The sequence below is a fragment of the Protopterus annectens genome, chromosome 13.part0 (genome assembly GCF_019279795.1).
Source record: "Protopterus annectens isolate FY-2018-M chromosome 13.part0, PAN1.0, whole genome shotgun sequence".
In the NCBI taxonomy this organism is placed as follows: domain Eukaryota; kingdom Metazoa; phylum Chordata; order Ceratodontiformes; family Protopteridae; genus Protopterus; species Protopterus annectens.
In genome coordinates, this window is record NC_056747.1 from 523,450,330 (window position 1) to 523,475,340 (window position 25,011).

The 25,011-nt window shown below is 38.6% G+C and overlaps 1 protein-coding gene across 1 annotated transcript in view; it reads right to left on the bottom strand.

Moving 5' to 3' along the window:
* The window catches only part of LOC122787927 (peripheral-type benzodiazepine receptor-associated protein 1-like), a 1,795,954-nt gene that overhangs the window by 1,098,309 nt on the left and 672,634 nt on the right, over nucleotides 1-25,011 (bottom strand). The gene's annotated exons all lie outside the window — the stretch shown is intronic.

The following is a 25,011-nucleotide window of genomic DNA, read 5'->3' on the forward strand; positions in this document are numbered from 1 at the left end:
TAGGATGAAGTTGGCTTTGGAGAAGTTTTTTATGGAGGTTTCCTTACTGGGGGGTGGGGGTAGGATGCAGATGTCAAGGGTGATTAGCTTATAGTCAGATCAGACCAACGAGGGGGTGACCATAGGTGTGGAGCATCGATTTCCCATGATGGTAATGACCAGGTCTAGGATATTGGAGCCCCTGGTGGGACTAAGGATTAGTTGATCCAGGGCATTGGAATTTATGAATTCCAAGAACCGTTGGGCAAAGTTGTTGGTACACAAGTAGTTTTCACAGTTAATGGCAGGGTAGTTGAAATCACCCAATATTAGAGTGTTTGGTTGTATCTTAATATTTTCCAGTATGTTTAGAAAGGTGTAGTGAGAATCTTGGGGCATGGTGGGGGATCTGTAGCCAGCTACAATTTGGATTGCAGTCTTACCTAGTGTTAGTTGCACCTGGAGAATTTCAGACACATTATGTTGGGCAACTAGCCTGGTGTTGTGAATATCCTTGGTGAATATTGACACTCCTCCACCTTTAGTGTTTCGGTCCTGGTTTGCTGGCCGAAAAGTATGGTAAGAGTTGTAGGCTGGTATTGCAGGGGTGCTCTCTGGAGCCTTGAACCAAGTCTCAGTTACTGCACAGATATCGATGTTCTCCAGTTTTAGGAGTGCCTCAAGAGAGTGCATTTTGAGGTCCAGACTTCTAGCATTGAGTAGCATTACCTTCAGATTTTGCATGTTTATATCTGTTACGATGGTGGTTTTGTCCTTTAAACTTTGCCTAAAAAAGGCACTATAGGGGTGTCAAGAGCCTTAACGAGTAACCTGAATCCCAGGGGCGACAGGTGCAGACCATCTCTAGCAAAGCATTGTGATCTGTCGATCATGTCGTCCCAGGCAGACAGATACTGGATCCCCTTTGAATGACACCAGAAGCTTAGCCAAGCGTTGAAGTCAATCATTTTGTCCTTATACTGTGGTGTCATTCTGGGCGAAGGCAGGATGCTACACAGGGCTAGGGTCATACCTGTCTGGGCCACATGATCCGAGAGCTCTTCCATGTCTCTTTTCATGCAGTCCAGGGAGGTATGTCTCAAGTCATTCACTCCAACATAGACAATAACAGAGTCATATTTGTACTTGTTGTGGAGTGACTTGAGTGCATGGGTTATGTGGCAGATTCTGGCACCCAACAGACAGCTGACTGTAATTTTCTACTTGTTCAGCCTGGTGAGTGGGATATCAGTGTGCCTGACTATAGAGTCACCTATGACTGAAGTGTTGGGTACGTTGTCTTGCCTTAGGGGCTGCTGTTGGGTGGCACACTGGTGTTGTGAGCTATGTGACACTTTGGTTGTGATTGGTGTTTGTGTTTCAGCTTCAGAGGTCCTTGTTGCTTGGGCAGGTTACTGTTAAGGGCCTCCGCATATGTGGGTTTAGTATTGCTATGTGTGGGTGTTGGTGGTGTGGGTTTAGAAGGGCTATGTGTTGCTTGAGGTTGACCTGTAGTGCGGGTGTTAACCTTCTCCTCTTGACTGTCTAGCACAATCTTGGCTGGAGAGAGCTTTGCTTCCAGTTTGGCTATGTAAGTGCATCTCTTGCAGGTTGTGGTGTTGAGTGGTAGGAAGAGAGGATTGTCTGTGTACATGAGGCAATTGCTGCATTGCCCCAGTATGCCCAGATTCACCAGGTGGAGAGGAGAAATCACCAGAAGCTGACCCTTGGACATGCCTGGTTTGGTGCTTTTTTTTTAAAGTACAAGAGCTGTTTTCCCTTACCTTAGCAAGGTACTTTGCAGTTATAGGCTGTTTAGTGCCTACAATTAATTTCTCCTTATTAACAAGGACAGTTGAGTGCTTGTATCAATTTAAGACGTCCTAGTGCTTTCCAGCAGGTTTTAAAGCAAGTGCCAGTCACAGGGATGCTTAAAGGTAAGATGAAAAAAATGGTTTATCCTAAACACTGCTGTGTGCACTAGAGGAGTTAGATGTGAAAGTAGGTAACTTAAGTTTTACCTGTCTAAAAGTTTAAGTTTTATTGGAGAGTCACTATTTTTAAAACAGCAAGATAGATTGAAAGGGGGTGATCACTTCTGTATGCTGGTACTATGGAATGCAGTAGATGGCCAATAAATTTAAATAGTTGAAGGGGAGTGATTTCACAAAATGATAATTCTGTGCTTACTCACGCAAGCCAGTAAAAACAGAGAGGAAATTAGATATATGGTCAATATTAACATAAGGGGAAGGCAACTAGAAAGACAGTGGTATTTAAGAACACTACATTAACTGGGTGGGGAAATAAATTTCTGCCTGACTTACAAGACACAGAGCTGTGGTCTCTTTTCAAATTTTAATATGCAATTAAAAGCAGAATATAAGTAAAACACAAGGTAAATAACACACATAACAGCATTCAAAATAGAAAAAGGCAATAAAGTAATACAACAAATAAAAAGCAAACTAACCTTTCCCCTCACAGCAAAGTGTAGCAGAGTCTGGGTGAGCCTTCCTAGTAAAGCTCTGAAATGTTTTACCCCTTCAACAGAAGGTTTAATTCCCAGCTCCACCCCCTCAGTTCACAGATGATTAACCTTAACTGACCTGTTCTATTGACCTGCACTAATTTCTGCCTGACTCACAAGAGACAGAGGTGTGGTCTCTTTTCAAGTTTTAATATGCAGTTAAAAGCAGAATACAAGTAAAACACAAGGTAAATAAAACAAATCACAGTATTCAAAATAGAAAAAGGCAATACAGTAATACAACAAATAAAAAGCAAACTAACCTTTCCCTCACAGCAAAGTGTAGCAGAGTCTGTTAAAAAGTGACATCCTGACCCCATGTGCAAAAAATGGGAAAAAGGGGTGTAAATTAATGCTGTTATAAAGGAATACTGGTGACAGTAGGAGAGTAGAAATATAGTCTTTCAAAAAACAGAAGCCCACAGGGGGAGGGGATCTGAGTTAGGTTTCAAAGGCAGAACGGAAATGTAGAAAACAAATTTCAGATATGGGAATGGTTGATATAACTACCTTGGGAAAGGAGTCAGTATCACCAGGATTTACTTTATATTCAGTAAGATATCAGTGCTGGTCTAGGCTTGCTAAGGGTCTTATTTCTGGACAGCATAGCAAACTAGTAGGGGAAAATTCCAATGCCCTGGATCAACTAATCCATAGTCCCCACCAGGGGATCCAGTATCCTAGACCTGGTCATTACCAACATGGGATATCGATGCTCCACAACAGTGGTCACCCCTTCATTGCTCAGGTCTGACCATAAGCTAATCACCCTTGGCATCCACATCCCTCCCCCACCCCCAGTAAGGAAACCTCCATAAAAAACTTCTATAAAGCCAACTTCATGCTACTCAAGCCAGAAGTGACGCAACTTCATGACACCCATGCAGACGGGAACTGAAAGTTTGACTGCTGAATCTAAGACACTGTATGAGCACATCCACTCATGCATGAATTGTGCCATCCCAAATAAAGTCAAGATGCTCTCCTCCAAAAAAAAGGAAGCTGATCTGGTGGTTCCCTGCCATAAACTATACAACAGAAGGAAGAAACTGTTGCAGAAAAGAGGAAAATCCCAGGATGCAAAAAACTCCCTTACCAGCCTCTGTAAGAAGCTGAGATCCTTCATAAAATCCTCCAAAGCTATTTAAGAAAATAAAATTGACAAAGATTCCAAAGACAACCACATGGCATTTGATAGTTATGTCAAGAATCTAAATGGCAATGCTCAGATCTGCTCTGAGCTACAACAGAATGGCATTAAATATACTGATCCTATTGCCAATATCCTAGCAGATCGATTCAGTGCCATCTTCACCCTCCTCTTACTCTCTAAAGAGCCCATCTCAATACAAAAAGATTGCCAAATTCCGGTAATAACAGCCACACAGGTGAAAACCGCACTCTCCAAAGCTACGAATACAGCATACATGGGACCAGACGACATCCCGGGCTGTATACTATATGAACTACAAAATTAACTGGCACCTCACCTAAGTGTCATGTTTAATCATAGCCTCACCTCAGGCTTCATGCTACAGTTATCCCACTCCACAAGGGGGGATCCACCTTGGATCCTGGGAACTAGTGCCCATCAGTCTGATGAGCCGGATCTGCAAGGCCATGGAATGTATTATCATGGAACTTATAAACAAGGACATAGGCAAACTTCAAACACTGGCCCCCATTCAGTTTGTGTTCGGGAAGGGACAATCTTGTCTCCTTAACCTGAATGACTTCTTCGAATCAGTCTCCAGAGCTGTGTACGAGGGTAAGCCAGTCCACACAGCCTATTTGGACCTCACCAAGGCCTTAGACACCATCCGCCACTCTGGAATCATAGATAAACTTACTAAGCTGGGCATTAATCTCTACGTATTATTACACAAGGTATTTATGTGCTCAGTATGAAATGTTCTATTGAAGATTTGTTTGTTGTTCAAATTTAAAAAAAATAACTTCAGATCACTCTCAGTGTTGACTCCACCGCCTGAAAAGGCACATATGTGAAAGCCTCATGTGAAGCCTTGCAAAAGATATTAATGGAATGTTTGCTGCCATCAACACTATGGACATGCAGAAAATACTGGGCAGATACGATTTTACACTGCATTACTGCTATTAGGTGATTCACCAAACAGCAAATTCCATCTGGAATATGAAACAACTTCTCCTGGTTAAGTCAGTTATCAGAACCAGAAAGGTGCACTCAACAACCTAAAAACAATCAAAAAGTATTGCCTCTTGCAACGGATAACTGTTCATGAAAGAAGCTGACAAATGTTTGTCTGCTCCATGTTGGAATATGTAGTTTCCTTGTTCTCAATATCAAATGCAATATAAGAGAGGCATCTGACTAAAATATGAGGTATAGAGGTGTTCCTACATGGCAAAGTCTTGAAACAAATATTCAGACCACTGAGAGGTAACCTGAGAAGCTTCCTAAGAGGCATGTTGATTGGAATGAGACATTGAAGCTGAAAATGGACATATACATAGCTTTCAGCCTATCAGCTTTTAAAAATCATTGCATGGGACCAAGAAAAATCATAGCAAAAGGGCCAGAATTTACTTGTGCATAAATGAACTCCCTGTGGGTGGTGGTGTAATGACTATCTCTGCCGTCATGGGAGGGCAGAATCTGTAAATTTAGGACCCTTGTCATGGTTCTAACAGATGCACAACTAAACAGCTGCCTGAGAAATGTAGAATTATTGAACACATGCACACTTATATATCCCAAATAGTACACTGTGTTTTTTATATATCCCAAATAGTACAGTGTGCTTTGATGTCCATTGTACTCCTGATATACATACTCGCTATACATCTCAAACACATCATATCTTTACCTGTCAATATATATATATTTCCATATCACACATCCATACCAATTTAGCTCTCTCACACACACATATGCACATAGCCGGTTTTAGGCACCAGCGAACCCTGCGGTCGCTGGGGGCCCCCTGGTCCTGGGGGGCCCCCAACCTCTGCAACTTATGTTATCTTGATATTTTGTAACATGTCTGTCAAACCAACAAAAGCTAGTACAGCAAGCTTGTATATTTAAACCAGGTAAGTAATCTCCTTCAAAATTCAAAGATCTTTAGTTATAGTAACAATATTTTGTCAAGTAACAAACTTTACAATTTCATTAAATATTTTCCCAATGATATAATGCTCCAGCCTAGTTAAGCCCTGTTGGTGGACATCCTATTCACTAAAATTAACAACATAGCCAGCTTTAGGTACCTGCAATAACTGTGGCTGCGGGGGGGGGGGCTTAATCCTCATTGACTGCGGGGGGCCCCACAAAAGCTGCTGTTGGTTGGGGAAAAATAAGGACAAAAAAAAATTATTAATTTTCAATTACACTCTTTAACGTGAAGAGGACTGTAATATGACCCTGTTAGGACAAAGTTGTAATGAACATAAGCAAAGTAAGCACTAGAGAGATCAGCAACCCAGGGTGATCGATCTCAGTGCAAACTGCGGAGTTTAAGAAGAGCTGATGCTTCTAACCTTCAGGGATGGTTTCTTTTTCAGGGTTTTTATACATACTGGCAGAACAACTGATACTATAACTCTCAACATCTTTGCTGAAGAATTCTGTTCAGTGATAAAAATAATAGCATAATAAAGTCTCAAAATGAGGAACACATTTTATATATTACTCTAATTCGAACTAAAAACAAAGAGGCAAATTGAAGTCCAGGAACTCTGGCAAAACGAAAAAAGCCAAATAACCCTTTAATGTAGTTTATTTCTTGTCAAGTTGGTTCGTGTGTTTTACTTTTCTATTACTCTAATTCACTTTGAAAAAGTTAATAGAATAACACATTTGCATCAACATGCATTTTTTAGACAATAAGTGTAAAACTCTGATTACTTGATTTAGTGTGACAGAGTAAAATTATAAGACAAAATTAGGAATATCTGTGAAATCAGGGATAGTGATAGGTATTAATTTACTACTTACTGAGGTAAATACAATTGTCTTATCCCTGTTGCTGTTTGATGACTGCTAAACAGCAATCACTGATCTTGTGTAGCAGTACTAGTGTTGTATAATGTACTTGCTGAAATAAGTACAAATTTAACATTGCTGTGATGTGTGTGTGTGTGTGTGTGTGTGTGTGTGTGTGTGTGTGTGTGTGTGTATAAAATATCACTGATTTTTATCAATGCACACATCCAATAATGCCGAAACACACACGTTATTCTTCTAGGTACCAGTAAAAAATGTTGCTAACAAGTGATTATATTTCAAAAGTAAGGCTTAATATATGTCAAAGGCATTCAGACACTTAGATCTTCTAGGTATCGGGTGGCCTCCACTCCTAGACTGTATAAATAGATGCAGGGGCTCTCTTAATCATCCTTGACTGTGGGGACCCCAAAAGCTGTTTTGGTTGAGGAAAAAGGAGGAGAAAAAAATGCTTTCATTTTCTGATTGCGCTCTTTAGCCTGGATGGAGTTATATGATATGACCCTGTTAGGATAAAAATGATAATAGCTTCTGTCTTCAACCACAAACATTCTAAAACATCCCTGCTCAGATGTTTGTGTACAGAAATTTACCATATGTTATGTGTGTGCTGGGGATTGTGTAGTCATTATTTCCTTTACTTTTCTAACAGACCTCAGAGGTATATAAAGAAAGTTACTTTAGCTCCTGTAGGGGTAGTGTACTGCCCGGTAGCAGCAAAGTAGAATACATTATTGCAGTCATTATTTATTTTCACTTTCCTCACAATCAAACATCAGACACATATACAGCTGGTTGCCTTTTGGGGTTAGGATCGAGGAGTTAGTAGGCATGCTATATATATGTATTTCAGCAGTCACTTGAAATACATGACTGTGGCCATTTGAACCTCTGCTTTTATCCCAATCTAACACCAGAGGGTTGCATAGGCAGTGACTGTCTTTTTGGGAGGATTAGTGATGTAGGCAGTATTCCCATGCAGGATCTGTGTATCCTCACAGTTGACTTTTTAATTGACTTGGAGCTCCTATTTTTGTCAGCTTTGAATTTTAAGTCTTAGGTACAACTTATGTCTTCATTGAAAGAAAAAAGACTGAAATTCTTTTTCTTACTCATAATTTTTGTTTAGGCCACTTTTGGATTAAAAGGTTGGGAAATGCTCTAGCTTCTGGGGACAGCGGCTTAATGGAGTTATTTCCTAAATGGTTATTACTATGCTGACTTGGTCAAGAAAGTATATCGAAAAGACAGAAGGAAAACTAAAGCTGAACAGCAACACTGAATTTCTTTCCTTAATCATCATTTCTGTTCAAGCTATCATTGGGTAAAAAGAAAACAAATAAACTTAAAAAGTACTTTAGAGCATATATAAAGTTATGGCTTCTTGAAAAAGCTGAAGAAAAAAGGTAAAATGTGAGAAATGGAAGAAAAAAAGTAATGTGCATAAGTGGGAAGCCCAACATGGGGAAAACAGAGGGGAACTCTGGAGGGTGTGTGTGTTTTGTTTTTTTTGTTTTTTTTTTTTGGCTGGGACTGAAACAGTAACCAGTGCCTAGGGTTCCATTGCATATTAGTTCTGTCCTGTACATACAGTTGTTGTAATGTATCCTTGTTACACCTAAATGGCAGTAACTGTAAATGTCCCTTTGTGAGATGGGCCAACACAGTGTGGTATGTATGCCTGTTGTAACAAGATCATTGTAGCTAAAGGTCAGTTTATGTGTACTACTCATAAAAGCCTGCAGCATGAACAAAAATGATGGATAGAAATAGTGGCAGTGACAGGGTGGTACTTAGTCTGAAAGTGGCCAGGTGGCCCCCAACTTGACATTTGCTGGGGGCCCCCAAAATGGTAACACCGGCCCTGCATATGCATAATCATACATATCACACACACATATGTATGTTACAAACAGATCCACAAATGCACACACATCAAAACATCTTAGAAAATGTGCCCATTTGCAGTTATCACATCTAGTAAAATTCGGTCTTACTAACACTTAAGGATTTGGACTTCCAAGATGGCTGCAAGCAGATCAACAGCTTAATTTTAGCTCTCCTAGTTTGAAAAAAGAAACAGGGATAAGAGCTAGAAATTATGCCAGTTTTAGTAAAATGCAATTACTGGCTAGTAAATACACTGCCTGGATGCCAGCAAAGCAGAAACTTAGAAGGCCTGAATGAAAATCACCTAGAAAAGGTGAAGAGAAAACACTGACTTGGAAGAATCCTGCAGCTGTTTAGCTAAAAGCAGTTCCAGCTCTAGCTTTGATACAAGAGATGGCTTCCAGTACTTTAGAGGAATAATAAATCAAATATGCTCAGTGCTGATTAAAATAAATGAAACACTGAAGGAGTATATCAACTCAAATAACAAAAGGCTAGATAAAATGCAAAAAGCTTTAAACAGCTATTCAGATGAACTGATAAAACTGCAAAAATTGGAGGTTGAAATTAAGAAAAAGCCGGCACAGTACGAGACTGCACACGAAGAGCTGCTCCAAAAAATGAGTAGGAGGAAAGAGCATGCAGAGAAAACCTGAGATTTCTGGTGTACCAAGAGAAACTAGAAGGCACAGACTTGTATTAATTTTATGAAAGCACAAATAAGCAACTGGATTGGCACTCTACAACAGGATTTGTTAACTTGAAAGGGCACATTGTGTATATGCTCCAAACATGGCTATGAGAATAAATAAATAAAAGTGGAGTTTAAAAATAGGGTAGAAATAAAAAAAAGAGATATGGGTAAGAGGTAACAAGAATTATTTAGAGGGCTGATAAAGTATTGCAGAATAAGGGGATTCCCACAGAAGAAGAAGAAGTGCAACTACAGAGTACTAAACAGAAAATAATGGAGTATCTGGATAATATGCATGAGTTTAGAAAGACTGCTGATAAGCAACTTTTTTTTAATAATAATTACTGAGCAGAATAACTTTTTGAACAATGACTTAAGCAACAGAAAGTGGAAAGGACTGTTGCCAAACTTAAGGAGCCTATAACAAGAAAAATAACCAGAGATCTGTAGAAGTATTACAGATACTTGGGAAATTTTATGAAAATGTGTATAAAGCAGAAACAAAAAGCTATGAGGGAAGAAAGTGATAGATCTGGAAGGCCTTGTTTAACAGTATTTTAAAAGAAGAGGTAGCACCAATATCCTGGAAGAAAACTGTGGAGGCTATAATACCTAAAGATAGTAAAATCCCATCATCCCCAGCTTCATATAAACCATTTCAAATTTAAACCATGATGATTAAGTGTTTATGTCTATAACAGCTAAAAATTGTGAAAGTGTTGCCAAAACTGGTAGATATGGATCAACGTGGTTTTGTGGGGGGAAGGCAAATGTGTGACATTATTAACAGAGCAATAATAACCCAGAGGGAAGAAGAATGTATGAAAATACCCCTGTTGTTGGTGGGTCTTCATGCAATGTGGTTGTAAATACAAATACTTACAAATACACAGACAGACGCACTTACTTGTGTGTGCATCTATACAGATATACTTGGAAATGTCTAAGTATATTAATACCTAACTTCAGATAAAGAAAAACACCCTCGTAAGTGCTTACAACACCAAACATAGAAATGTTGCCTATCAAAACACATTCAAATATCCCCAAAAGTGTTTTTGCAAGATGGCATCCCCCCTGAATCCTCCATGTGAGCAGCAAAAGCACCCAGGCCATCCAAGCTTAGCTATACCGATGTTATAGACTCACATAGACAAAAACGGAAGAAATGCCATCTAAGGGAGAAAGCAAACGTGGCACATAAATGCTGTACTTCCACTGGTGCATTCCTCTACGAGTCACACAAAAAGGAAAATGAAGGTTGGGAGGGTGGCCTAATGGTTAAGGTGTTTGCCTTACAAACACAAGGTGCAGGGTTTGAGTCTCACAAGGGATAATTGGCTAGGCTTAAAAAGGCTCACAAGAGCAGTTAGCTTAGTACAAATATATATATATATATATATATATATATATATATATATATATATATATATATATATGAAAAACAAAATACATCTGTACAAGGACACCTTTTCTAAAACATCCACAACAAAAAAATCTACTAAATACAACAGCTGATAGAATCACATTCTATATCATCTGATGTCACCATTTTACATAGTCAAGAGTTCCTTACTCCTTACCTTATAAAAACATTCAAGATTCTTCCCATTCGAAACAATTCAATGCAACCACCTAAGTGTGAACACGTGTGTCGGCATATGTATATTACATATACATAATTTTAGCATGCATACATATGACACTCATGTTTTATATACACATGTGGACTTCTACAAAGCAACTTAAAAACAATACTTAGACCATTCTTGATAACTAATTGCAACAAAGATGTGCACAAACACTAGACGGGCAGGAGGAGTAACCCATTTAGCCAATAAGAAGAGTTCTAATAATGTATTAGTGTTCAGTGAATCAGCAATCAAAACTTTACTTCACAGCATGTGAAGTTTGGAAACTTGTGCTGTTTGCAAGTACCAGTGAACATGAGCCTAAGCACTTTCAAAACAAATATTTTGTCAACTTTATAAATTCACAACTACCTCCACTCTAAGGTAACTCCTGACCTTCTCTACTTTTAGGCCCAGAGATAGGGCTACATCAGCATTAATTTGACTGGTCAGTTAGATTTAGTACTTGCTTAAGACAGAGTGCTTTAAGAACAGCATTTGGTTACATTGGTACTCCAAAATCATTGTCTAGCCTTTCTGTTCCCTAACTGGTTCAAGACACCTGTTCTCCATTATCTTACTGATGCTGTGGGTTTAAAGTTACTGGCTATTGTAACACTATTCTTTATTCTGAGTTGTTTTTCAATCAGTGAGTTGGCAACATCTTTATTTTACAGACTTTGCAATCCTACTTCAGCAGTCTTTGGTTAATTGTTTAAATCACTCACACTTGTACATTTTACCATAGAGACAAATGTTTTGTTACACTTTTCTGTATTGCAAACATGTTGGGGGGTCCTTCTTCTCAATCCATTAACTTTAGCCCTCCACAAACACACCTTGCTCTCTTTTGTAAGCTATGTCCTCCCTCCTCACCTTTCCCCTAATGCATTTAATCCTGAAGCAGTGTCAGTGGTGCAACAAGTAGCACACTCACATTTGGTGCAGAAGGCTGTGGGTTCTATTCCCACACCCGAAGACTGACTGCTGACACTACAGTACAGTGTAAGGGGGGGGTGCTGCACTTCTGAGTATGCCGTACTTCGAGTTGTTAAACTGAACCCCCATATGCTTGAGTTTGTTGTAGCTCAGGTGGATATAAAAAGATACCATAGCACATATTGAAAACAGAACTTTTTTTATTTGCAAAAATTCATACATTTCATATTATTTACATATTTACATATTCACATATTTACACTACTCACATTATTTACGTAAATAACATCACTCAGTACATCATCAACTTCTTTTTAAGTTTCCCCCACCCTTTTACCCACAACCAAAACCATATTTTTCCAATATTTTTGTCAATGTCCATTTTCATTGTATTTAATCTCCAAGTCTCTCATTCCAAATTGTCCATGTTACATAAAATATAACTCTGTCCATTTTCTTTGCCTTTTCTTGAGATCTTATTCCATAATAACCGTATTCCATCATGTCCATATTTAACATTTCAAATTTCAAATAATCTTTAACCAAATCATGTTTACATACTTCTTTCCACAACTCTTGAATTATTTCACATTTTGAAAATACATGTTCTGTAGTTTCACACGCTTTACACTTATTACACATTCTATCTTGTTTACTTTTGCATGCCATATCTGCTTTCACTGGTAATTTACCAGTGGACAACCTCCACAAAAATCATTACATTCTTTAATTATTTTATAATGTGTATATCTCATCATTATTGCTTTTTTCTTACTTGTTTCTAACTCTTTCCATGGATCAACAAAATAAAAAGATTTCATAATATTAACATACCATTCCTTTCTAGTCTTTTCTATTCCCTTATTTTTGTTTGTTTCCATAACACAATTTTACTACAAAGTTCTTTCATTTCTTCATTAATGACACTTTTACTTCTTTTCTTCATTCCCATACCTTCCCAAGTTTGCTTGCATTTACCATATATTACTGTCTCTAACAAGTTCTTATTAACTTTCATAACACTGTTTAATACTTTATACATATTTAAAGAAGCTGCATGTACAATTGGGTTTATCAATCCCAGCCTCCCTGCTCTTCTTTCATATATGAAACTCCTCTCTTTACAGGATTCAACCTCGACCCCCAAAAGAATGAAAATACTGTCATCATAATTTCTTTTTCATACCTCACTGGTATCATATAAATGTTTGCAACATAGGCTATTTTACCCAGTATTATAGTACTTATCAAATGTGTTTTCTTTCGACATGAAAATCTATGTTTTCCAGACACCAATCATTTCTTTGATTCCTTTAATAACCCTGTCCCATTCATCATGTTTATATTCACTTCTACCAAATACTATCCCCAATATATCTATACACTTTTCATTATATTCTACACCTCCTATTATCTCTTCATAACCAAAACATTTGCTTTTACCTTTATTTATACTGAAACCAATTTTCGTTAATACTTAAGTTTTTCATTTATTTCTTCCATCCATGATTTATTTTTAGTAATGATTACAATGTCATCCGCATAAGTATTGCATTATTAATATTTGTACCTCCTTCATCACTTTACATCCTCCATTACTTGTCATTTTATTTATTTCTGGTAATATTATACTCATGACTAATGAAAATATCACACTGCTAGCCAGACATCCTTGTTTTATTCCACACTCTAATTTCACATCTTGCCCAATCTAACAATTTATGTTTAATTTCACATATTTTTTCATATACTGATTTAAAAATCTGTAATACTTTATTTATGTTACATTCTTGTAAAATTCTCCATACTGCTTCATATGGGACATTACCACAGGCCTTATTTACATCAACTATCATAACCTTTACTTTTTCTTTTTTAATAATATCATCAAGTAGTTCTCTTATTAACCACAACAAATCCTGACTTCCCTTTCATCCATACACATTATGATCATATAACCTTTCCATTTTAACTGCACTCTTTTAGCTATTATTCTCATAAAAAAATTATAGTCTGTATTATTTAATGTTATCAGTCTACATTTTTTATCTCATCTTTATTTCCTTACTTATACATAAATTCTAAAACCCATACAAATTTCCTTGTACTTAATTCCGGTTTCCATCCAGTCATTCATCACTTGTATAAAGACCATTTTTTACTAGTCTTCCATTCCTTTATACATATTATATTCTATCCCATCTAATCCCATGGCTGAATTTATGTTAATATCTTTCATAATCTCATTCAACTCCTTGATATTTTTTATATATATATATATATATATATATATATATATATATATATATATATCTACTGTCTTCTTTACTAAATCTCTCAACATCATACATTTGTTCTAGGCACACTTTTCTTTTGCCATATAAATCTAATATATACCTCTTAATTATTTCATATATTCCTTTTTGTTTCTTGTTTCCTTTCTTTATTTTTTATCTTTAATTATTTTACATAAATATGGTGCTACGTGCTCTTTTCTCCCTTGTAAGCAATTCTTTTTCTTCTTCTTCTTTCGGCTTTTCCCGGTTAGGGGTCGCCACAGTGGATCTCCTGTCTGCTCATGATTGGCAGTGGAGTTTTACAGTGTTGAGTTGCCAGCCTGGCACCCAACCTTCCACAGAAGGCACATACATGCACACACTCACACCTAGGGCCAATTTAGAGTGTCCAATCCACCTATAGCATGTCTTTGGGATGTGGGAGGAAACCAGAGCACCCGGAGGAAACCCACGCGACCACAGGGAGGACATGCAGACTCCACACAGAAGGCACCCCAGCCGAGGATCGAACCGGAGAACCTCTTGCTTTGAGGTGACAATGCTAACCACTGCACCACCGTGGCCGCCTATAACAAATTATTTTATTTCTTTTATATATTTTCGTATAGTTTTCTATTGTTTTCTACTAAACCTGTAAAAAAAATCTTTACTTAATATTCTGTAGTCCTTTTTTTCTTTTTTGCTTTTCTTCTGCAGATTCTAAAAATACCATTTTATATATTTTTTTTAAATTGTATCCACCAAATAATCCATTTTACATAGAAAGGTCTCATTCTAATATGTCGTTTCCATAATTCTATAAGCTTTTTTTTCTTTCTCCTATATCCAATTTTTTCTTTAATTCTTTTTATTCCTTTTCCTAGTGTAATATATTCCTCATTTTTATCCAAACAGCAAATTATCACAAAATCCAGTATATTTTTTTGAGTAATTTTTAAATTTTCTAATATTAAAAAGTAATCAATTTATGTCTTAATTTTGTTCTTTTATATGTCCAATTTTTATTTCCCATATCTTTAATTGTCCACTCCTCATAATGCCTGTAACTATTTTAATACCACAGTCCTTTTTATTCCTTAGGTTACATATTGTTCACATTTAAAGCTAAAATTTTCAGCTTTATTGAACAGTTATATTAAAGATGTTTTTATCCCTTACATTTGTTATTTTCTCTTACCATAATATTTTTTAAACTTTCTTTTTCGTTCCCTGTTTTTTTCCTAGAGAATTTTTATTGCTTTTACCACATGCCACTCTGACTATTCTTCACTTGTCTTATCTATTTCTTTTTCATTATCTTTAATTTTAAAGACAAATTCTACATTTTTCATTTGTGATGTAACTTCATATACAACATCTTCTATCTCTTTTTCTTGTATAAGTTCATTTACAAAGTTCATTTTTAGTTTCATTTTCTTGTGTCTCCATCATACACTCTAACCATGAATGTCCTGCATTGCCACGTTTTTTACACTTGAATTCACATTTCTTTCATTCTTTGCATTATGGTCTGTCTGACCACATAAATAACATCTTTTTGTTACATTCATTAATTAAGTGATCATTATTTCCACAAAAATAACACATTAGGTTGTCCTCTGTACTTCACAAACCCTCTATTACCATGTGCAGTAATATTACTAAATATATGTATCACATTGTCATATTCCATTTTTAAAATTACTCCATATTCCTATCCCCCAGTCCACAGTCCTCTCTCATCATATATTTTATTAGTGTCCATCACTTCTTTACATATTGTCAACAAATGTTTTTACAGTTTTTTTGCTTCCACTTCAGTTCTAAGCTGAATATATTCTGACCATTGAAAGTCTGCTTTTTTTTTCATAAACCACCCAAAGCTTTCCATAGCCTGCCCAGTTTTAAATATCAAGTCACAAAATGTTTTAATTAAAATAAAAGCCCTTACACCTCTTCAACTTTAACAGCCAGAGGTACTATAACATTGTCCCCTACCTCATATCTGTCCAAACCATCTTCCTTTTTACTGCTCACCTGAACAAATTTCTTCTCCGTTTCCTTTATTCCCCTCTCCTCTTTGGCAGTTTCTCCCACTGGTTCAGCATAATTCTTTTTCTCTGGAACTTTCTCTGACTCATTTTCTTCTTTTATTTTCTCCATAATCTCACTCCAGGATACTGCAGCTCCACATACTGGCTCACTCTGGTTTATCATCTCCTCCAGATAAACATCCTGTAACCCTCCCAACTGGAGGGTTGAAACGATGCATTTTCCACTGTTTCTGTTGATTCAAACAGATTTTTCTGGAAATTTTGATCCAAACCCACTTCTACATCTGCATTCACTTCTGTTTCCTCCTCGACCTCTTCTCCATCTGAAAACTTTTTTCTGGTCCCAAATCATTTGAGAACATTTTTGGTAGTGATTCTACCATTTCAACTGCATTTTCAACAACTTTCATTTCAGTTTCAGCAAATGCTGAATTAGCAATGTTTCCTCCCTGTTGCTCTAGGCCGCCTCCATGCCTGGAATGGGAAGAGGAAGGCAGCTGTGTCCCACACAAACTCTTCTACCTAATACCATACTACCAAGAGTAGGAGAAGTTTCCTAATGCCCTAGCCAAATTTCCCCTAGTAGTATAAATGCCACCAGAGCCAGCCTTAGCTGAAATGGCACCCTAGGCAAAGTAGTGCTTTGGCGCCCCTTAAGCTCTATCCACACCAAACTCCAGAAACATTCCTATTTGAGCCACATCCACAGGTAGGTCAATACCCATGAAAGCCACTCCAAGTTATTTCCTTCAATTATTTTAATGTATGAAAATAAGTGAACAGTTTCATACTATAGGAAGAAGAGAAAACTTGTTATGTAGTTAAATTGCAAGTGAAGGTAGAATTTTCAGTGCCAAGATGCAGGTAATGACACAAACTACCTCCATCGATATTTAAATGATGGCTCCTCTGGTTGGCTTTTGCCTCTGTGCTGGGAATATTCTGCAGAGGAAGAACAAACACACTTAAGAGCAATAGGGGAAAGTTTGAATGTTGACAGACACAGAGTTAAACACTAAGAAAAAAATTTACTTGTAAAATTTCAACATAATACTAAGATGGTAGGCTGGACTGGTACTGGGCTGAAGCAGTGTTGGTATGGGGGCTGGCATTGGTTGGGACATGACCAGCAGGCATGAAATGGCCACATCAGCTAAGACACCAAACTTAAGACACCAAACTTCCTTACCACAGCTCTGCCTAAGCAGACTTATTTCAGTCTGTATTCATACATGTATCAATAGCTGGATTAAAATTTCCACTGGTAAACAAGGTACAAAAAACTAAAGTTCCCCTGAAATAGAGTTTTCTATAATTTTATCTTTGATATGGAATCCCTAAAGCTAGCCAAAGTGTAAGCATACATGCATATATACATAAACATATGAAGATTTGTGCATGTTTACTAACATATGTACAAAGAGGGTAACGGATAACATACAGTCCTCCATATCCTTATAGCTCATATTTGCTGTGAGAACTAGTTTTAATGTAGCTGTTTCTTAAATGGGTAAGTGAACTGGGGTCATGGCTACAGTATGGAGCTAGAGACTGTGTGGTAGTAGCATAACCACAAGTTACCCTAAGAAAGAGAGCAGTGTTGGTTCTGAGGTAAAACACGAAGTGTGTGCATTGTAGGCAGGCAATTCATTTTTGAGGGTTAGGGATGGGATTTTTGGATCAAGGAGTTATGGTCAGGTTGAGAAATGGAAAGCTCAGGATCAGGAATTCCCTATAGAAGGAAGGAGTTGGGTGTTAAATTAGATATTAAAATGTACAAAAATATATATTTTTTTCATGAGTCTAGAAATGCAGTCATATTAAAGCAAGCTTTCACAGTTTGTATGCAATTTCAGTAAATAAAATAACCTTCACTCAAAAATGCTGATAAGAACAGAATGTGCACTACTTTGAAAACAAACAGATCTTACAAGGTCTGGAAACCAAAGCTAAAGAGGCATGTAAAACATTACAGGGTTTTGGTATTATTAAGAAATGCTTCAGACATAGTCAGTTGAGTCAGTTTAGTTCATTTGGACTGATATGCAGAGAGTCTTTGCAGTACAGGCACATGAGTCTGAGTGTCGAAGTCACGTCAAATATCCAGCATTCCAGAATATTAATAATACTCTTCAGGAAGAAAAGACTTTCACTTCATTTTATTAGGAGAATCGGAATATAAGTGCAGAAACGTTGGCTATATTTATCAGCACTGTTACTGTTATCCAGCATTCCAGAATATTAAAAAAATTGCAATGACTGTCATAGCTTATCAGTACTGTTACCGGAGACAGTATTCAGATATTGTTGACATCTGTACGTAATAAAACATTCTTAACTAAACTACAGCATGTACAGAATTCATTTTTAAAAGTACAAAGAAATGTGGTCTATGTAAAAAAGAATGGCACTTGTTCAGCTGCACAGCTCTGGGTAATTAACAGATAAAAATATTTACTCCAGTCTCATTCCAGTATCCTACAGTCATATCGATTCTTTCACTGGGAATGAAGTTTATGGTTAAGGATGGAGTGCTGATACAGTGCATTTAAACAATTTTGGATAGTTACTGTAATCAGGTGGACCCCTAGTTCACATTGCAAGAGTATTCTTCTTCTTTTGGCTTTTAGGGGTCGCCACGACGGATCACCTGCCTGCTCATGATTGGCAGTGGAGATTTACGGTGTTGAGTTGCCAGCCCGGCGCCCAACCTTCCACAGAAGGCACACACACGCACTCATGCCTAGGGCCAATTTAGAGTATCCAATCCACCTACAGCATGTCTTTGGGATGTGGGAGGAAACCCACGTGACCACAGGGAGAACATGCAGACTCTACACAGAAGATACCCCAGCTGAGGATCGAACAGGAGAGCCTCTTGCTGTGAGGTGGCAACTCTAACTGCTGCATCACTGCATCCGCCCGTTCACATTCCAAGCATAAAATGCACAAAACAAGTTACTCCTGCATGTTACAAGTAAATATCATTGTGAATTTGGTCTTTTTTGGACTCTTTAATCAAGACTCATGCCACAAGGGCAAGGGAAAAGACATGTCAGTGAGGACAATTTAGCATGTTGCCAATCATCCCATACTCTAGGGGATGGGAGAAAACTGGTGTACACTGGAAAAAAGCAATGTGACTAAATACAACATGCAAATTCTCCACTGTCCACCAATAGAGGGCATTAAGGAACTCTGGACCATGGAGCTGTGAGGCAGATACTTTTAAATACTAATGCATGATGCTCCTACATATAATCTACCAGAGACAAAAAAATGTATTTACTTTAGCTGTGAAGAAATTATAAAGCACATTTCTCCAGAATGTACTTATTTTTACTATGTGGCTTCCTAAACTCCTTGACAGACAACCAATACAAATAGAGCTCACATCCAGCAAAACTAGCATCCTAAATTTTGCCACCAAATTTTGTTACCCCTAATAAAATGTTTTAATTTATAACAAAGTTCTGAATGATACCTATAAAAAAAGGTGTCCCACTTTTTCTGTCTTTGTACCTCATACAGTGTGGCTCTCTGTCCCTAATCCAAGTGAACAGGTTGAGATATAAGTAAGTAATGTGAAAAAAAAAGGATGTTCTGACTTGCCACCAGACACACTCTACTAATATGCATCCCACTTTATCCCCAAAATGCTAAGCATGCTCTTCTGTAATCCAAACAGGCACCGTGGTGGGTTACTACAAAAACTAAATAGGAAAGCAACAGTCACATCAGGTTGTCCAACTAAATGCATGCAAAGGGTCTCGATGCAGAAATCATGCCAGTAATCTTTGCCTGTTCCCTGCCTATCACAGCAGTGAATATTCAACAGGGAATGCCATTACACTCCTACTATAAAACACATAAAAAGGGAAAGAAACAGAAGTTAATGCAAATGATAAAAACTTAAGCGCTGAATAGTAAAACTTTTTTTTTTATTATAAACCGTGTAGCTGAAATACTTGATATCCTTAAGGGATCATTTGCATATGCTCCATGTGCCTCCATCACAGGAGGTTTAAGATACTAAAGTAAACAGTGAAAACTGTAACTTGACTGGGTTGTTCTTCCGGTACGTACACACACACACACACACACACACACACACACACACACACACACACACACACACACACACACACACACACACACACATTCAAAAAAGGTATTTAAATGATCCAGAAAGTACATACTGCAATCTGCACATGTGTAAATTGTGGAGGACTATGTGTATGAGCAGCAAGCACAAACTTACTTACTTAATTCAGCAGCGTAGCAACCACTGTCATCTCTTAAATAGATATGCTCTCACACTCACATAAACACTTTAAAAAGAGTTTTTAAAAAAATGGCAGAACCGGCAATAACCGCGGAACAGACATTCTGCAATAAAGTAGCAAGTGCGTACAGAAAGCAAAATCAGGATCCAAAGAACTTTTTTTAACAAGATATAATTTGCAATTTATGATTGCGGCATTTGTGCATAATAGCTTGTAGAAAAAGTACAGTTTTGTACCTACCATAAATGTAGATGTTCGAAGATCCACATTGCTGCAGTCCTAACACTTGGGTAGTCCGCTGTCCCAGTCGGCCCGGTACAATTTTCTTGCCCCAGATGTCAGAAGACCCTAAAGATAAGGCCAAAACCAAAAACACCAAACACTCCTGTACCAAATAAATGTACAATATATACAAATTTACAAAGTACAACCCCACCCACACAACCACCCCTAAACACAGAGGGGAAGGAATGTGGATCTTGAACATCTACATTTATGGTAGGTACAAAACTGTACTATGTTCTTCATCCCACATTGCTGCAGTCCTAACACTTGGGTAGAATCCCAAAGCAGAGGAAAGGGAGGCTGGCAAATCATAAAGAAGCTGGAGCTGTCAACATGCCCTGCAAAATAGCCGTGGCAAAACCAGCCCTAGATTTAGAGTAGAGAGGAAGGTGGTAATGCTTAGAGAAAGTATGCACTGAACTCCAAGTAGCTGCCTCCAAAATATGTGGCAGTAGCCCTAGTAGAATGAGGCCTAATCCCAGCTGGAACCTCCTTGCCATGATGGGAATAACAAAATGCAATGCAAAACCCAATCCACTTAGAAATAGTTTGTTTTGACACAGGCTTGCCCTGAGAACTCAAAGCAAAAGAAACAAACAACTGCTGAGACTGCCTAAAATCCTTAGTCCTGACAACTGCCTGTGTACATCTAAAGTGTGCAAAATCTTTTCCCCTTATTTTGGGGATCTGCATAAAAGTGGGCAAATGAATAGTTTGGTTTAAAGCCACACTAGAGACCACCTTAGGCATAAAGGAAGGATTAGCCTTATGGAAAATCAAAAAGGCTCCACCGCCATAAGGGCCTGCAATTCAGAAACCCTTCTTGCAGAAGTAATGGCCAACAAAAAGCAGTCTTCCATGACAAGTATTTCAATTCAAAGGTTGTTGAGTAAGTTTCTCCAACACAAAATTGAGGTCCCAAGCAGGAGTAGGAGCTCGGGTCTTATATTCTTTGCCCTCTAAGAAATTGCTTGAACAAAGGATGAGAAAACAATGGTGGGTCACAATCATAGTGAGCTGAAATTGCTGCAGCATGAATCTTAATGGAAGAGAAAGACAAACCTTTGTCCAATAACTCAGTAAGATATTGAAGAGCCACACTCAAATTAGGCTCAGATACCTCCAAACCCTTTGCTGCACTCCAAAATAAAAATCTCTTCCATTTTTCCTTGTACTAGGTCTCCTGGCTTCCATAATCACATTCAAAACTTGTTGAGGAAGTTGAGACCTGTTGTGGTTCAAAACAGAATATGCCAGGCTGTTAGATGAAGAAAGTGAAGCTTGACATTGAGTAGATGACCGTCCCTCTGAGACAATAGGTGTGGAAGCAAAGGTAAAGGCCATGGAGGCTTCCTTACCAGACTCCTCAGTAATGGGTACCAGTGTTGTCGAGGCCAATCTGGAGCTATTAAAATCATCCTTGGCTTGTCTTGTCTGACCTTTAGGAGTACCTTTGGGAGGAGAGGCAGAGGTGGAAAGGCATACACATGAAGATTTTTCCAACTGAAAGAAAGAGCATCCACTTTCCAAGCTGTGTGATGAAACCTTTTCGCAAAACTTTGGCAGCTGGTGGTTTACAGATCTATGTCTGGAGTTCCCCATGACACTGTCAATTTCGAAATACATGAAGATCCAGTTTCCACGGGATCCATGATTTGCCTCCTTCACACATCTGCTATGGAGTTCTGTGCTCCGGGCAGATTCCTTGCCAGAAGGTTTAGTTGCACGCTGAAAAATCATTGCTTGCCTGCATAGAGGATAAGAATGTGTTCCCCTTGTTTGTTGATGTACCACATGACAGTTGTGTTGTCTGTTAGAATCAACACCTGCCCTGGATGAAGTAACTCCTTGAAAGCCATTAATGCAAACTGGACTGCTAACATCTCCTTCATGTTGATATGTAGATGCTGTAGTCTGGCAGGCCACTTGTCTTGTATCCACTTTCCATTCAGATGAGCTCCCAAGCTATGTCTGAGGCATCTGTCATTAGAATCTGACTCTGGCGGGTCACAGAGAGTCCCTTGTTTAGGTGACATTCCTGAGCCCACCACAAAAATTCCTTTTGAATGCAAGGTATTATTTGAATGACAGTGTCCAAATCCTGGCAGTGCTGTGTCCATACATTTTGAGATACCATTGTAGCTTCCTCATATGCAGTTTGGCATTGGGAAGCACCAGAATACAAGATGCCATGAACCCTAAGGCTTGAAGGACTGTCCTTGCAGTCAGCCCGGACTGAAGAGATAGTTGATGAAAGTAAAGGGAAAGATTCTTTTGTTTGTCCGGGGTTAAAAGGCCATCTGTTGCTGTATTCAGTCTCACACCCAGAAAGCACATGTCTTGAGAGGGTACTAGACTGGACTTTATTTCGTTCACAGAATACCCTAGGCATCTTAGCACTGCTATCACATATTCCAAATGCTGAAACAGGTCTTCCTTTTCTTGAGCCAGAATCAGGCAGTCGTCCAAGTAAGGATAGATTTGTATCCCATTTAGCCTGAAGTAAGCTATCACTGGAGCCAGAACTTTTGTGAATACTCTGTAGATAAGCCAAAGGGCAATGCAGAGAACTGATAATGGGAATTCCCAGCCCGAAAACGCAGATACTTCCTGCAACTTAGTCTGATAGGCACATGAAGGTAAGCCTCCTTGAGATCTAAAGTTACCATCCAGTGATCTTTTCCCAGCAGAGGTAAAAGCTGTTGTAACGTCAACATTTTGAACTTGGGAATATCCAGATAAGTGTTGAGGATAGATAAATCCAAAATTGGCCTCCACGTGTTCCCCTTTTTTGGTACTAGGAACAGGCGAGAATAAAATCCTAGGCCTCTTTCTGGCACAGGAACCGGCTGAATGGCCCCTATTTGGAGTAACAGAGAAATTTGCTTGTGAGCCTCTTTTCTTTGTAGAGGAGGAATGTCTGGCATGCCTTTGAAAGGAGGCAAGGTATGGAAATAAAACCTGTAACCGTGGTGAATGATATCCAATACCCATCTGTCGTGGGTAATTAAACTCCAATTTTCTTTGAAAAGTGCCAGCCTTCCTCCCAAAGGTGCTGCCAGACGAGAAGGTTCTGGCAGCTGAAAAGGCAGGTCATTGGGTCTGTTTACGAAAGGACTGACCCCTGCCCTCACCAGAAGACTGAGCAGGTGAACTCCCTGTTCTAGGCCTAAAAGAACCTTGAGCTCTGCCCCTACCACGTCTAGACCTACCCCTAGACTGGGAATCATAAGAAGGATACGTCCACCCCTTAGTAGGCCAATTTCTACTAAACGGCTGAACCTGCAAAATCTTTAACAGTCTGCATAGACTTAGCCTTGTCCTCCATTTTCTTTAAAACTGCTTCCACAGGCGAACCAAACAACACATCAGATTGCATCTAAAATCCTTGTCTTAACATGCTCAGCCAAATTCTGATCTCTCAGCCAGGCGTGAGAACAGAACCAGTGGCAGCCACCCTCGAAGAGGCCTGTACAGCATCAAAACCACATTGCAAAGAATGCTTACCCACTTGTTCAGAAACATGAACTAAATCCTGCAACTCTTTACACTCAATACCTTCCGCCAAAGCATCCACCTTAGACTTCAATTGTGAAAGGAGATAATTTTGGTATTTTAACATGTGGAACTGGCAATTCAAAGCCCTCATGGCTAAAGTGGAAGAAGTATACACCTTCTTTCCCCATCTATCCAAAGCCCTTGCCTCTTTATCAGGAGGAACAGGATTTTTAACAACAGAAGCCTAAGGGGTAGAATCATCTACATCAGAATCAGAATAAGGAGGATACTCCTGCAAGTCTTCAGCCGAAGACTCAGAAGCCTCCGAACACTGCTCAAAACTCTCAAGCTCAGGTTCCACCCTAGGCCTCTTATCAGGAGGGGGCATAGAACCTCTAATCATAGTAATCAAATCTTCTGCCATTTTAAGCATTTGTTTCTTAGGCAGAGACCCTGAAGAACTAGGAGAAACACCCACTGAAGTTAAACCTGGCCTGCCTCTAGTAGAAGCCTTGGGAACAGAAGGGTAGGGCCTAACCACCTTAGGAAGGGAGGGGAGAACAGCTACCTGAGAAGCCCCCTCAGCCTGGCCTACCTCCTGAGAGGACACATCCTGTAACAGTAAAGTCTCTCCCTGAGACTCCAAAGAAACTTCTGGCAGAACCTCCGGCTCAATTCTTCCAACCTAGGCTTTGCTGCTTTGTCCTTGCGTTTTTAGATTTAAGGGGGAGCATCCGACGGCATTTTATAATTACAACGCTTCCCAAAAACTAACCTGGCACAGTCTAATCTTCTCTTTATAGTGCGTTTGTTAATCTAGCACAAGAGCGACATCCAACAACGTCGTGCTCAGGCCCTAAGCAAGGTATACACAAGGTATGGTAATCCCTATGAGGTATCTGTTTCCCACAAGAAATACAGTTATTCACTTTTTCTGACATCCGGTTAAATACTGAGGCAA